Source organism: Opisthocomus hoazin, chromosome 3 (genome assembly GCF_030867145.1).
Source record: "Opisthocomus hoazin isolate bOpiHoa1 chromosome 3, bOpiHoa1.hap1, whole genome shotgun sequence".
Classification (NCBI taxonomy): Eukaryota; Metazoa; Chordata; class Aves; order Opisthocomiformes; family Opisthocomidae; genus Opisthocomus; species Opisthocomus hoazin.
Window position 1 is genome coordinate 99,354,260 of NC_134416.1, and position 14,080 is coordinate 99,368,339.

Below are 14,080 nucleotides of genomic sequence, written 5' to 3' on the forward strand. Positions count from 1 at the left end.
TTATTCTGTCAATTTGAGTACCATCAACAGCAGAACATGACAGAAAGTTTAACTGAATCCTAGCCAGAAATTCAAGCACGAGAAATTTTCTTTTTAGTAGAGACAGCAGTGACAGGATGAGGGGTAATGGTTTTAAACTAAAACAGGGTAGGTTTAGGCTGGATATAAGGAAGAAATTCTTTACAATGAGGGTTGTGAAACACTGGAACGGGTTGCCCAGAGAGGTAGTGGAGGCCCCATCCCTGGAAACATTCAAGACCAGGTTGGACAGGGCTCTGAGCAACCTGATCTAGTTAGCGGTGTCCCTGCTCGCTGCGGGGGGGTTGGACTAGATGACCTCTAGGGGTCGTTTCCGACCCAAAACTTTCTGTGATTCTATGATCCTATGAAACATGCTCTTTGCCCCAATTCCAAGTTTCAGCCTACACCTCATTCTAATAACCGCTCCATACGGAAATGTTGTTTACAAGGAAAACACAGAACAAAAATATTTCCTCAGGGCAAGGCATAATTATTGACAATGAAAGGCACTTCATAGTCTCTCAGACCAAAAGATTTTCATTCACAGTTCTCCCACCATCCAGTAAGGATAAGATGTGAATTAGACAGAATTCAAATCCTAATGTATAACTTTGGTATAACAATGTATTACTTCTTCAGTTAAGTAGTCTAATCATTGAATATTTTAAAAAATAAATAGTTTAATATAATTACGGAATTGCAATTTCCCATATGTGAAAATAATCAGACTTGGGTCAAGGAATAACTCCCTGTAGTGCCACCCAATGCAATCAGTAACATTTACACACTTCTAAGAGTACCAAGCATCATTCTTTTTTTAAAAAACTGATTTCCATTTCTTTGTACCTTCCCAAAGAATACATGTGTGTATGTATAGCCATATGCGCATCCATAACTGCCTATAAGGACTTAATGGCAATTAATTATGAAACAATACAGTGCATGATGGAGACACTGGAACAGGCTGCCCAGAGGAGCTGTGAATGCCCCACCTTTGGAAGTGTTCAAGGTCAGACTGGATGGAGCTTTGAGCAACCTGATCTGGTAAAACATGTCCCCCCACCATGGCAGGGGAACTGGATTAGATGATCTTTAAAGGTCCCTTCCAACCCAAACCATTCTGTGATTCTGTGATATGCCTGAAAATACCAGAACAGGGAGTCAACAAAACACAGAATTGGTTGTTTTGAACAGAAATACTGCACAGTGAGAAGACATGATGGGCAGTATTTAGACCACATACATTTAGGTGTGTACTTCAGTTCAAGCTACCTATGCCACCAGCAGGGACAGGCAGGTTTATCCACAGAACAGTTCACAATAGTTCAAGTGCAAGACTCCACCACAGCGCATGAAAAACCTGAAGCTGGCAGATTTGCAATGCCTAGTCCACCGCCCCCAGCTGACCACGGAACTGGACGAGGACACGGCAGTCCCCAGTTCCACCTCCAGCAGACTGTCCTAAGGAAAATCATGCCCGTCCTACTGCTTCACTCCTCCCACTTGCTAAGTCAAGACAATGTGACTAATCCCTCTTGTAAAGCACTTTCAGGGTTCAGTGTTGCAGACTGTGTAGTACTACACAGACTAAAAAATTCTCACAGGTCGCTGCAGTCTGACCGTGGCAGAAATGCAGCCAGTACCTGAGCTAGCTTGGGTAATTTTATACGACTCTTCAAAATTTGTCCATGTAAGCACTGGATAAATTGTGTTGAAACTAAGATAAGGTGGAGTGAGGATGGAAAAATATGTTTGCGACCTGAATATATTCTTCCTTCCAAGAGTATTTGCTTGAAAGAAGCAAGCAGTTTCATAAAGGGTGGGGAGCTGAGTTTCTAATTGCAAAATAATGCTCTGCTTTTTGTATGATAACAAACCCAGCCTTAACTCTGCTCAAATTTGAAGTAATTCCACAAAAATATAAATGGCAATTGCCATCACGCAAAATGACGATTCTTACAGGCCTCTGACATCTGTTCAATGTGTTTTCAGTTTACAAGAACTGCAGATGTGCAAATGCCATGAAGTTTCTTATCAGTTACTTATAGAGCTACATGACTATGTTGTTCTGGTCGTGCTCAATGCACAAAGATACTATTTAAAAAAAGACAAACCCAAACCAACCACTCCCTGCCCGCCAAAAAAACAGCTCCCTAGCAGGAGATTAGGCTTATGAATGAGACTTTGGGGATTTGAAGGGAGCGTAGTAACTGTAGCAAGTGTACCATCACCACACTCCCTTCAAATCCCCAACTGGTTTCATTCAAATTCCTGTTGATTCTCCATCTGCATGTTAAGACCAGACCGAAAAGTAAAGGTACGTTATTTAAAGCATCTTAGTATCAGTAATTTGTCTGATAAAGCCTGGTTTTGGACTGAAAAAAAACTTAATTCTGCCAGTCTTCCTTCTCCCTTGTGGTAGACATGAATTTATTTGAGCTTCTTAAAAATTCTACTTCAGTTCTTGGACCGAATTTTCAAATTCCATGTAGCTTTGTTTGCTGGAAATGGAGACCAAAATTGTGTTTATAATCAAAGCCAATTTACAAAGTAATGGAGACACTCACACTTCAGTATCAGGCTCTGCAATATTTTTTAAAATAATTCTGTACAACATTTGTTCTGTAATTATCGTGCAATGTACTTGCCATACATGAAGTTAGAGTGCTTCAGGGACTTGTTTAAGATTACCCATCAAGTGGTGAATATAAAGCATTTCACCCTGATTTATCACTGCACTATACACTCTTTAAGCTAGAACACTGTCGAACAAGAAAAATAAGTTTTCTACTATAACTGATGCTAGTGAGATTTATGTGCTTGATTAGATAAACCTTTGAAGGCAATTTATGGATTTTCATATTATTTACACTTATGACCCTCATATATGCATCTCCTTCCTCTAGGAGAAGATAAATAGAATCTCTTCTATGAATAGAATCACTTTATATTGATTTTTTTTCTATGTATTTCCTCCACTTCCTGTCATGTCACTTGCCACCTATATTTTGCATTGCCTACAAGCAAACTGTGCCCCAGTTGTGGCATGATGGCTGATTTAGCTTAGGCCACTTTGCAGGATAGGTCTGCCAGCACTAACTAGCTGTTAACTGCCCGAGCAGGAGCTTACGCTCATCTGCATAGAACAGATGACTCACTGATATTTAGCTGGACTAATTCAGTCTGATAACACTGACAATTTGCTAGTGCTACTTGTGTTAACTGAAATGTAATCCTTAACCAGAGCAGGAGTTTCCAGATATGGAACAGGATTTTTCACACTCTTCAGATTTCATTTATCAGCCCGAGATGTAGGTTGAAGACTTCCATGCAACCACGTTGAAAAGTAATGATTCAATTACTCTCATTTTAAATGCATTTATTGCTATTTGTTTGTAAATACCCAGTCCTTATTAAAACCAGTGGTTAAAGTTAAACTACATTCAGTGACAAAATAATTTAAAAAAAATATTTTATAATCACTTTTAAATACAGATTGTTCCCCGAAGGGTATTACATAAATGTTATGCACCACAGGAATGCCAGCACTGGTACAGCAACAACTGTACCTCTCTGGCATGGACACATGCACTCGCACACATTTATTGCCAGTTGTTTTATAGCATTGTATATGTTCACCAGAACTATTACCATGAGCTAGCAAAGCACACACCAACAAAGTGGCTGAGTTAGAGTCTCTGCGTTGCAGGACAAAAACACTAGGAAAAAAGATAATATAGGTAATAGAGAATGCTGCTCTCAAATTAAACTGCATGGGGAACTAAACAGTCCAAAGCATAAAAGCTTAAACTGTCATTTTGTCCTGATAGCAGGATCAGCAATCCTGTCCTGGTGAAGCCTTATAGAATCCTCAGCACCTAAAAGTGCAAGGAATTTAGTTTTGAATCTCACCTGTCCATGGTTCAGTCAGCAACACAGCGCCCCCTAAGGCACTGGACCTGCTCCTACTTGAAGGAAAGTGCTGTCTGACAAATTGTTTCTCCTGTGATATTTTAGAGGAAGCAGGCAACAACGAATGGGTTGGTTTGTTGGGGTTTTTTTCTGTCTGCTTGTCTGTTTTTCTAAGTAGAAAGGAAACAAAGTTATCTATTGAAGTCCTTACATAGAATGATTAGTGATTTTAACTACCTGCAAAAGAAACTATTACATTGTTTCCATAGGTCCCTATTAAAAAAAAAAGAGAGCCACACCTTAACTTGCATTAAGTAACTACAGTGTACCATGTCATCTTCAGAAAAGTCTGAAATGAAATATTCTGTGAAAGGCAGTGGAGTGGGTTAGGGAAGCCTTTGGGTTATTTCTCTAAATCAGTCTTCTTATCTTTACAGTCAGGCAAAATGCCAAATATATGCCAAATTTTTAAACGAATTTAATGTTTCTCCTGAAGACAAACATTTACTGTCATCCAGGAGAAGGACAATTGTTGCAGAAGAAAGGCTTCAGTGTTTTCACACAACTGTATACGATTGACTGCAGCACAGAAGTAAAGCTTTGGAAGTATAGGAGCTATGCTTAGTGTCTTGGAATGAAAGATAAAATCTGTACCTTGAATAAAGGCAGTGATTTTATCACCTGGGCTAACTGAAGTCATAATTTCACTTGTGTTTTCCATTATATTTCATTTGATCAAGAAAAACTAATGAGGCATTGATGCTCATGAAATTGGGTTTATCCCAAACCCTAATCTGAATGATGAACTACACAGAAATCTAAGAAACGTTCATATTGCTTTACAGAGACCCACTCAGAGAAATACATGCAGGGGTGCATTTGCCACATTTCATTGGCTTCCATGCCCTGTCCTCCTCGCGTCTCAGCACGCTTGTACACAGACCAGACTCTGTCTTTCACAGGCACACACAGACATACACACACAGAGACAGGTTCAGGACTATCTTGTTTTCAAAGATACACATTAGTGAAGTCATCCCAAGGAACTCCTCGCTTGCAAAAACACACAGTTCCAGACCACAGGCAGGGCAATGGGTGAAAATGTGGTGTGAGCTAAAGGCACACAGTAGTATTGGTTCATTAAGAAGGATACCATCGGGATGGGCTAGGAGGGAATGAAGAGAGGATTCGTTTCTGGCTGGGCATTATTTACAGTGCCCTTTACGCAAAGTAAAGTTGGGTCAGTGCTTAAGCTTTAAAGAGCAGCTAAAGGTAAACCTGCAAGAAGTCTTTTTTTGCTGTAATTTCAATCCTCAGCTACCACATAATATTACAAACATTTGGGGGGGGGGGGGAACTGCGATTTGTATTCAAATATCAAGCTTAATATTCTTCACATACAGCTTCGCATGGGGTGCTTTTTCTACAGAAAGGCTCATACACGTGAGCTGAGCTAAAGAATCCGCCTGCCATCACCGCTAAAACGCTTCCGCAGGTTATTGCTGTAAGTTAAGCAGCAGAACTGTGAGCATTACGACCGCGGTCACGCGCAGACAGACAGACAGAGCGCCGCTGCCTCTCTGCGCCCGCATGCTGCGGGTCCTACAGCCCCCCGCGGGCGAGCCCGCCCTGCCGGCCGCAACTCGCAGGCGGCCAGATCGCCGGCTGAGGACCCGCCGCGACAGAGCTACCGCACCAAAGGTTCGGCGCTGCTCGGAAGGCTGCGTTAGCAGCACAGCTGCCCAGAAACATCCACGCTGCCGCGTACCAAAGTCTCGTTTTATTCAAGCCTTACCTTGGCTGACTTGCCCTAACTGGTGACAAGGCGCTTTAATTTACAAGGCGCAAACGGGCGCTGCTCGCCGTCCTCCGAGAGGCCCCGGCCGCGGCTCCGCGTCCCTCCGAGCCCCCGGCCACGCTCCCGCAGCGCCGGCAGCCCGCCCTATTGGCTGTGCCGCCCGCCCCCGCCCCGCGCCCCGCTCCCCGCCCCGCCTCGGCTTCCCCCTCGCCAGCACTTCGGGGCTGCCTCCTGCGCGCCATGGCACACCCCGGCCAGCCCCGGTGCTCGGGAGGAAGCTCCATCCATCCCTCCATCCCTCCCTCCATCCCTCTCTCCCTCCCTCCACACATACCGATACAGCCGGCGCGTAGGGGCGCAGGCACAGCTCTGTCCGGCAGCTGCGCGGCTGGGAGAGCACCCCGCTTCCCCCCCCGCCTCTCCCCCCCCCGCCCCTTTCGTGCGAGAGGACGGCTCCGGCTCGGCGGCAGCGAGCCCCCCAGTTCGGTGCCGGGAAGGGGGGCCGGGGACGGGAGGGCTGGGCTGCCGGGCACAGGTGTGCCAAGCCAGCGGCGAATTTTCCTCTTTCTGCGCAAAGTGGTCACAGGCTGCGAAACGCGAAGCTGGCGGCTCGTTCGGCAGCCGTCCGCTCGGCCCGACGGTGGCTGCAAGGTTCGGAGTGAACGGTGCCCTTTAACGGCTGCTTCTCATCTTGCTGGGGCACTGGAGATTTCATACTGGCCGCCCGTCCCCTTCCAGATCAGCTCCGCTCCTGTAAGGACTGCCTGCCCTTTAACACCCCTAGATTCATGTTGCTACACTATAAACTGTAAGTTGGTGGATAATTTACGTTCTTCCAGGATTGTCTGGATCAAGGCAGGCTGACTGATGCACAAGTCATCCCAAAATCCGGACCTCGTGTAACATCATTACTCCAAATACCCCTTCTTTGGAATTGAGATTAATGGCATTCTCCCGATTCAGGATTTCAGTAATGGAGGAAACGTGTGTCCGACTCTGCTTGTCCAGCCTGCTAAGGCAGTGTATTAAAAAGGTAATTAACATACAAGTGGAAGCCCTGGCACATACCCTACTGGCACAGAGGAACCTTGCTTCTAGCCAGCGATACGCGTGCCCTGGAGAGAGCCACGAAATCAGAGCATGCTCGAGTCCCAGAGCCCCGGCAGGAGATGGCGCGATGGGAGAAAGCTACTGGTTACCGTTATTATGGGTCAGAAGCAGCAAAGCATAACAGATAGGCACCCCATGTATAAATGATCTAGACTGGAAAAGGAGAGCTGAAAAGAGTAATTCTACAATTTAACATGACCGGAAGGGAAGCTGTTACACCAGATTATGTGGAAAGAACAACACTACTCGCTGCGATCACTTAAATCAAAGTTGAGACAAAACCCAGTGCTGGGTATTGAGAACTTTTCAAACAAAATCTCTCTGAGCTGCTCAGTGATATACATTAAAAATGATTTTGCAAGCAGAGTAGGGAACTGAAGGCAAGCGGCAGCTAAGCGTTTGAATTTGGGAGATGTAAGTTCTTGGAGGGAATGAAATAGAAGCTGTTTCCATTTGCTATTTATATGTCCTCTGGCTTGCAACTGCAGCACATATGAATCAATGCTTTAATACACAGTCTTCAGAATGTTCTCCCTCATGCAACTTCTGTTTGGTTTTGCACAGCTCCAGATTCAGATCTCGTGATCTGGGGGATGGGCTGCTTCTATCCAGATGATTTCACTGTTCTACTGCACTATGGTATAAACAACTTCCAAATCTCCTTGTCAGGGAGGTGGTTTCATTAGTAACATGGAGGGAAAAAAAGGAGGAAAAAAAGGAATGAACAGACACCCCTTCCTGTTCATTCTCTGAAGGACGACACAATTTCACATCAAAAAGACTTCACGCCAAGCCACTCTCCAAAGATGACCTCCTCACTCTTTAAACAGGCAAAAGGTAAGGTTACCTTTCAGCCTATCGACCATCTGATGAAAACAAAACATTTTTTAAAGGTCTTTTTCCAGCAATTTTTAGTGAATAAGGCAGAATTATGAATATTCACCAGATATTCAGAGCATAAGTCATCAACTCATTTGTTTCTGCAATAAGAAGTATGACAAGCAGAAGGAAGTCTTGATGCTCCAGAAAAGCATATTAAAAGGTGAAAATTACTGACTCCTTTCTTCTTTTATATATATATATAATAAATACATGCATACACGTTCATATCTACATGTTTCAGAGACTTCTCTCAGGCAGGAGCAAAAAGTATCAGTGCAAAGAGATTATAACCAGTCTTGCAGGCTAATTTGGTATAAAATGGTCAAAGATTTTCTTAACAATTGAAAATTATGCCACTTCAAGGGCGAAGCTGACAGTTTGAACGAATTAGCCTCAATGAACTCTGACATTTCTTTTAAGCCTACATTTTAAGACTAAATACTGAGGTTTGGTGTTATTGATGTTAGGCCGATCCTTTCATCAGTCTGAATGTTAAAAGAATCTGCATTTGTCATGGGGAAAAAAAAGCCTCGTGAAAAGAAACTCAAAATGAAACTATTGTCTGGGACTGCAGCAATATAGCCAAAAGAATTCCAGGGAAATTTGGGTATAACTGTGAAGTCATTGTGTGCATAGGGTTTACCTCGGGAGTCCAGCAACCTTACACAATTTTAGCAGTATATCAAAACATAGAACTTTGCTGATTGCCTTCAGAAAGTTCCCTCCTTAGACTTGAGAGCTTGTGAAAATGATTACAGGGGGCGAAAAAAAAGGTGTTTCTTTTTTTTTACCTTCTAACTTGTGGATTTGTTAGATACTTAAGAGCAATACTGAAAAGAAGGTGGACTAGTTATGAAGGAGCTTATACAGCTATACCAAAAAGTAATGAAATTTCTGCAGATTTTTTTTAGTTATTCTTTTGATGCTGTTTAAATTCTCTTTGTTAGATAATAGCTCCAGTTAATCATTTATAGGATATGCCCGCAAAACCAGTTTCTCTTTGTTGGCGTTTAATATGCTAAACATGTATTGATCATCTTGCAGGTAACTGCTAGAGAACTGATCATTCACCTAACATTCAGTCAGTTATAACAAGACTAAGTGGTTCATTAATACATAAAGTAATGAAAAATCCAGGGCATTTATAGACTACAAATTTCTTGTACCTTAGCTACATAAGGAATGGTGAAGATCGTATTGGCGTAAAGATGCTGCCAAGTTCGGTCCAACTCTTCCTTGCTCCTAGGCACGTGTGCTCTAATGGCTGCAGTCAAAGAAAATGAGCACAGTTGCTGCCAAGAACCTCTGCTCACACACTGAGAACAATTGTACTCGGATTTTTCATGTTCTTGTTCAAAAGCACCAGGGAATATCCCAGTTACCCCCACCCCCATCAGCACCTTTCCAGTCTTATAAACATATTAGGTACAAAAAACTACTCTACCACTGCGTGCCACCAATTTCACAATGTGTGAAGAATAACACCAACTCTGAAAACAAATAGCAGTTAACACTGACTGTGTAACCACTTGTGTTTTATTTCTTTTTTTTTTAACTAGATGAAATCATTATTTTTCCTCTCAGCTGCAGTGCATAAGAACCAGTTCCAGCAATGTGTCTGAGAACAATGACGCTCCCTCCAACTATTTCTCTTATTTGATCAACATTTTTTATTCACAGTTATTAAATGTGCTTACAACTATTAATATATGCAGAAATGAATTTTCCTGAAAGTTTGTATGTGATCGACTAATGATAGTTCTTTAAAAACTGTAATCTAAAGATATTTCAGGAAGTGCAATTAACAATTGGTCCTAGAGAGTTTAAAAGAAAAATATGTCAAGTAGGATATAAAAATAATGTATATTGTCTGATGATGCATCAAAATTGGACATAATTGACCCACCATATCACTGTTATTGCTATGTAGAAGAGGACGTAGAAGTAAAAAAACATAAAAACATAAACCCAACATTTTCTGATACAAAATGGTGGGACAGAAATTTATAGCTCTGTCTAGTGGATGAACACACAACTGAGCCATCTTCATGCTCCTGATGACTCTCTGGAGGGTTCTCAGATCATGCCTACTGTGTACTGTATTTTTTTTTTTTTTTAATTTGCTAATGTGCACAAATATTCAGAAGGAATAGGATTAAGACAATTCAATTTCCTTACGGTCTCTCTGAATATTCTTTAAGCCATGTATTTCCTCTAAAAATTTAACTAGTCGATTAGAAAAAATAAATTTTTAATACAGGTTAGCAAATTCTATACAATGCTAATCGCTGAGGGAATGGCAATGCTGCTGATACTGCCTTGGCTTCTTTTGCACTAAGCATCACTGGAGTATTTTCTAATAAAACAACAACAGCTGTTCCTAAATATATGATGCCAATAACAGTTGCCAGTCACAGAAAACCTGTGATAATATAGTAATTCGCCTTTAGTATTGCATGAAATGACAGGTAAAACATACTGACAGGACTTGGAGAAAACAACATAATACCTGGCATTTTGCTACCTGTTATCATAAAAGTCTGAGCTGATCAGTCCCTCTCCAATGCAGGAAAGTACAGAAAATACGTAAAGGGCAACAAAAGAATAGCACAGTGTTACAATCTCTCAGTCTCTGTATCACAACACCAAGGGAAAGACACGAAAGAAGACTCAGCTAAAGCCAATGAAGTGATTGACTCAGACGTGAGTAGATCTTTCTGCCCATCCTGTGGAATTTCACACTAGCATATATAATAGACACCATTCAATCAAGACACTTGCTTAATTGGGATGTTTCCTAGGAAACCAATATAACCCTGTAACTGTATATAATGCAGTGACCACTCTAAAATGGGATGCTTCCTGGTAACTATATAAGGTTTACATGCAATAGGCAGCATTTCCGTAAGTTTAAACCTGGTAAGTAAATGATCTTGATGTTTTTTAAATTATTGTAGTCAAAAATATTATTTTTTTCATTCACAGGCTGATATTAAATCCTCACAGGCCAAGGTACTCTCTGGATTGTTGGAAATAGTTGTTTAGATACTCTACATAATACATCAGCTGATTATAAAGATGTCTGATATCAAATTATGAACATTATATTTGATGGAATTTGATGGGTCTTACAGCTAGTAATGAGATACAGCCTTCTTCCCCACTGTAACAGAAGCTTTAAGAAATTATTGCTTAGAGGTGGGTACATACTAGCAGGCAAAAGCTCCTGGGACATTCTAAAGACAGATTTTTGTAATATCATCCTAAAGGACAGTATTTCTGGGGCACATTATGTGCTTTTTATCTTTACTGAGATAAAGAAATTGCTTCTCTTAGACTCAGCATTCAGTAAGCTAACAGCAGATTAAAAAAACCCCTCTAAAACGTTACAAGATGATGATGAGATTTCTATTGAAGTGAGAATATCCTTTCCATTGAAACCATAATGCTGAAGCTATGTTAAGGAATAACTGGGTAATTTTTGATATAGAATCTTCACTGGAAATTAGGAGTCCTCTGTGCGTCCCCTGTACTACATCTGCATGTTGTATTAGCAATTATTTTTTAACACTTCTTTTGAATATGAGGATGTGCCCAGATGTTGTTTTGCTTCTTGCAAAAATGTAGAGGATCAACAACATGTTTAAATACAACAATATGTGCTCATTGCTTCATGCTCTGTCGGTGACTACTGAGAAGAGTCTGCCTTCCTCTTCTTCATCCCCATCCCTTCATTAGGTGTTTATAGCTATTGGTAAGACCTCCCCAGAGCCTTGTCTTCTCCAGGCCAAACAGTGCCAGCTCTCTCCTTTGCCTGACATGATGGATGTTCCGATCCACTAATGATCTACATGGCCCTTCGCTGGACTTGCTCCAGTAAATGCATGTGTCTTGTGCTGGGCAGCCGAGAACAGGACTCAGCTCTCCAGAAGAGTCTCCCCAGGGCAGAGGCAATGGATGACCTCCCTTGACCTGCTGGTGACACTCTTCATAATGTAGCCCAGAATGCTGTTGGCCACCTTTGCCACAAGGCGACAAACTTGCAGTGTATGTGTAGGAGTTATATTTTATAATTTTACAGAGCACTAACATAGGGCCAAATTTGACCTTTGAAAATTACTGAACTATTTAGCAGAGCTCTTAGCTGCTGAATCACCTACAGCTTGTGGGACAATTGTATCTAGTACAGAGTGGTAGAGTCAATTAATGTCTAATCCCAGTGCTTCTATTAACTGGATTAACCTAGTTTCCGATTAGAGCAGGGAAAAGGATAAATTTGAGTAGATATGTCAAAGAGGAAGAAATTGAGGGGAAGTGAAATGAAGGATAAACTTCTTGGTCACTTCCAAATTCTGAAAGCTTAGATTGATGGCATTTTCATGTAGAAGCGTCACATGAGAGAGCAAGGGTAAAGAACATACAGCATAGTCCACAGGGGCAGCCTTAATGCACTGTAGCTGATGTGGATCCTCCCCCACTAAGGGCTACTGTGTAGGCACAGGGTCCTTCCTATTCTGCAGTGCCAGGCCCAGTGCTACTATGTCCCCCTTCAGTGTTCTCAGCACAACTGGGAAATTGTAAGATTTTACTCAAGGTTTCAAAATTCCAGTGCAGCTAAATCTCTGATACCACCAAGGGAAAAGCCCCACCACTGACCCTTCTCTCCTTCCTACTCTTCTAGCCAGGCAATGAGACAACTGAAGAAATGGAAACAACAGTCAAATTGGTTCTTAGTCTCCTTGTTTTCACTTGAAGAAACACTGCAGTTCCACCAGCCAACTACATGCTCCCATTTAGGAAATGTCATGACTTCTATTTTTTTAGATTCTTTTAAGAACAACACCTGCAGGAATGCTTCTCAGGATGTGCTGTTCTTCTACAATTTACTTATTACTGCTCACTAGAATTATTTAGAATTAATAAAATGAAGAATGTTATTTGTTCCATAGGCCAAATAAGCAACAGGAAATAACCTCATGCTAGACAATGACAAACAATGAAGCAGAGACATATGTTTGTTCTGTTCCCCAAGCATAAACAGAACACAGAGTTTCCCTGACTCATAAATTTACTTAGATTGTAATTAAAACAGAACATTTAGTTACATTTCCTCTGTTCTGTCAAAGAATTAAATAGATAAATGGCTAGCAGGGGAAAAAATGACAACATTTTCTTTAGTGCCCAAATTGTACACATAATCGGTTACTACCCATCTGTTCGCTAAAGGTGTAGGAAAGACACATCATATAAAGCCTTATTCCCATAAAAAGGCTTGCTAAAGTACTTCACTTTTGATCCTATATCTACCAAAATGAAAGAAGTTTTTCACAAAGTAGAATCTGTCAGTTCTCTTTCGATAAACTATTGTTATTATTTTACTCTTCTGATTCTTTCTACCTTTAAATCAAAACTACTGAAGAGTGGCTCCCTCTGAGGAAATTATCACTCTGGCAACTCCATAGATTCTAACCAAGAAAGAACAATGAAATAACAGTCATGTGCAAGACAAGACAAAAGACTCCACTCACTTTCTCCAGCAGTAAGCCTAACTGCAGAGGTTTGATGCATATGGTCCAGGAAGGTAGTAGTTATTGCTTTAAGGAATTCAATAAATGGATAATCAGCCACTTTCCCAGGCAGTTTATTCCCAAAGTTAATGGCTCCTGTATTTGGTAATCTTAATTTACTGTCTTACAGTAGTTTTTAAGAAAATCTCTTCAATCTACTGATAAAATGTCCCGTCCTTCCCATGTCTCATTCTTTCAAACTTACTAGAGATACACAGGTAAACTGAAGAAATACAAAATGAGACAGGATGCATCGAGCAGTGGAGTGGAGTGCCTACTATCACCAGGGAAATATTCCCTGCTGTGTATGAAAGAAGCAGAGGATTTCCCCAGCAACTGAAAAATGACAATCCATGTCCATCTTCCAAAAAAAATGTAAGAAGGAAGATTTACAGAACTACAAGGCTGGTCAGCCTTGTAATTGAGCCTTACCTCAATCCCTACCAAATTTATAGAGCAAATCCTCCTAGAAAAGACTTACAGGCTCATGGACAGCAATTAGCTGGCTTGGAATAGCAAGTATGGATTCACCAAGAGCAAATCCTGCCTGACCAACTGGTTTTCTGTGATGAAATGATCAGATGTAGACAAACAAAGCAGTGCTGATATCTTTCCTTGACTTTAGCAAGGTTTTTGACACAGTCTTCCACATTATCCTCACAGCCTAACTAATGACTTATGGGTTGGATGGACCACAGGTTACTGGAAGTCCGGCTGGACTATAAGACTCCAGGAATCACATTTCTACAGAGTCAGTATTGGTCCAGATACTATTTAGGGTCTTCATCAA

The 14,080-nt window shown here is 41.4% G+C and overlaps 1 protein-coding gene across 8 annotated transcripts in view; it reads right to left on the reverse strand.

Moving 5' to 3' along the window:
• Positions 1-14,080, reverse strand: part of CDH18 (cadherin 18) — a 596,824-nt gene that overhangs the window by 263,936 nt on the left and 318,808 nt on the right. For 3 of the 8 annotated variants that reach the window (XM_075417132.1, XM_075417128.1, XM_075417127.1), the window contains exon 1: positions 5,729-5,851. The exons of 4 other annotated variants lie outside the window; for them this stretch is intronic. The gene's annotated coding sequence lies outside the window, so the exon portion shown is untranslated. Of the gene's footprint in view, positions 1-5,728; positions 5,852-6,065; positions 6,128-14,080 lie in introns of those variants that run through there. One more of the 8 variants, XM_075417129.1, reaches the window with a different exon arrangement.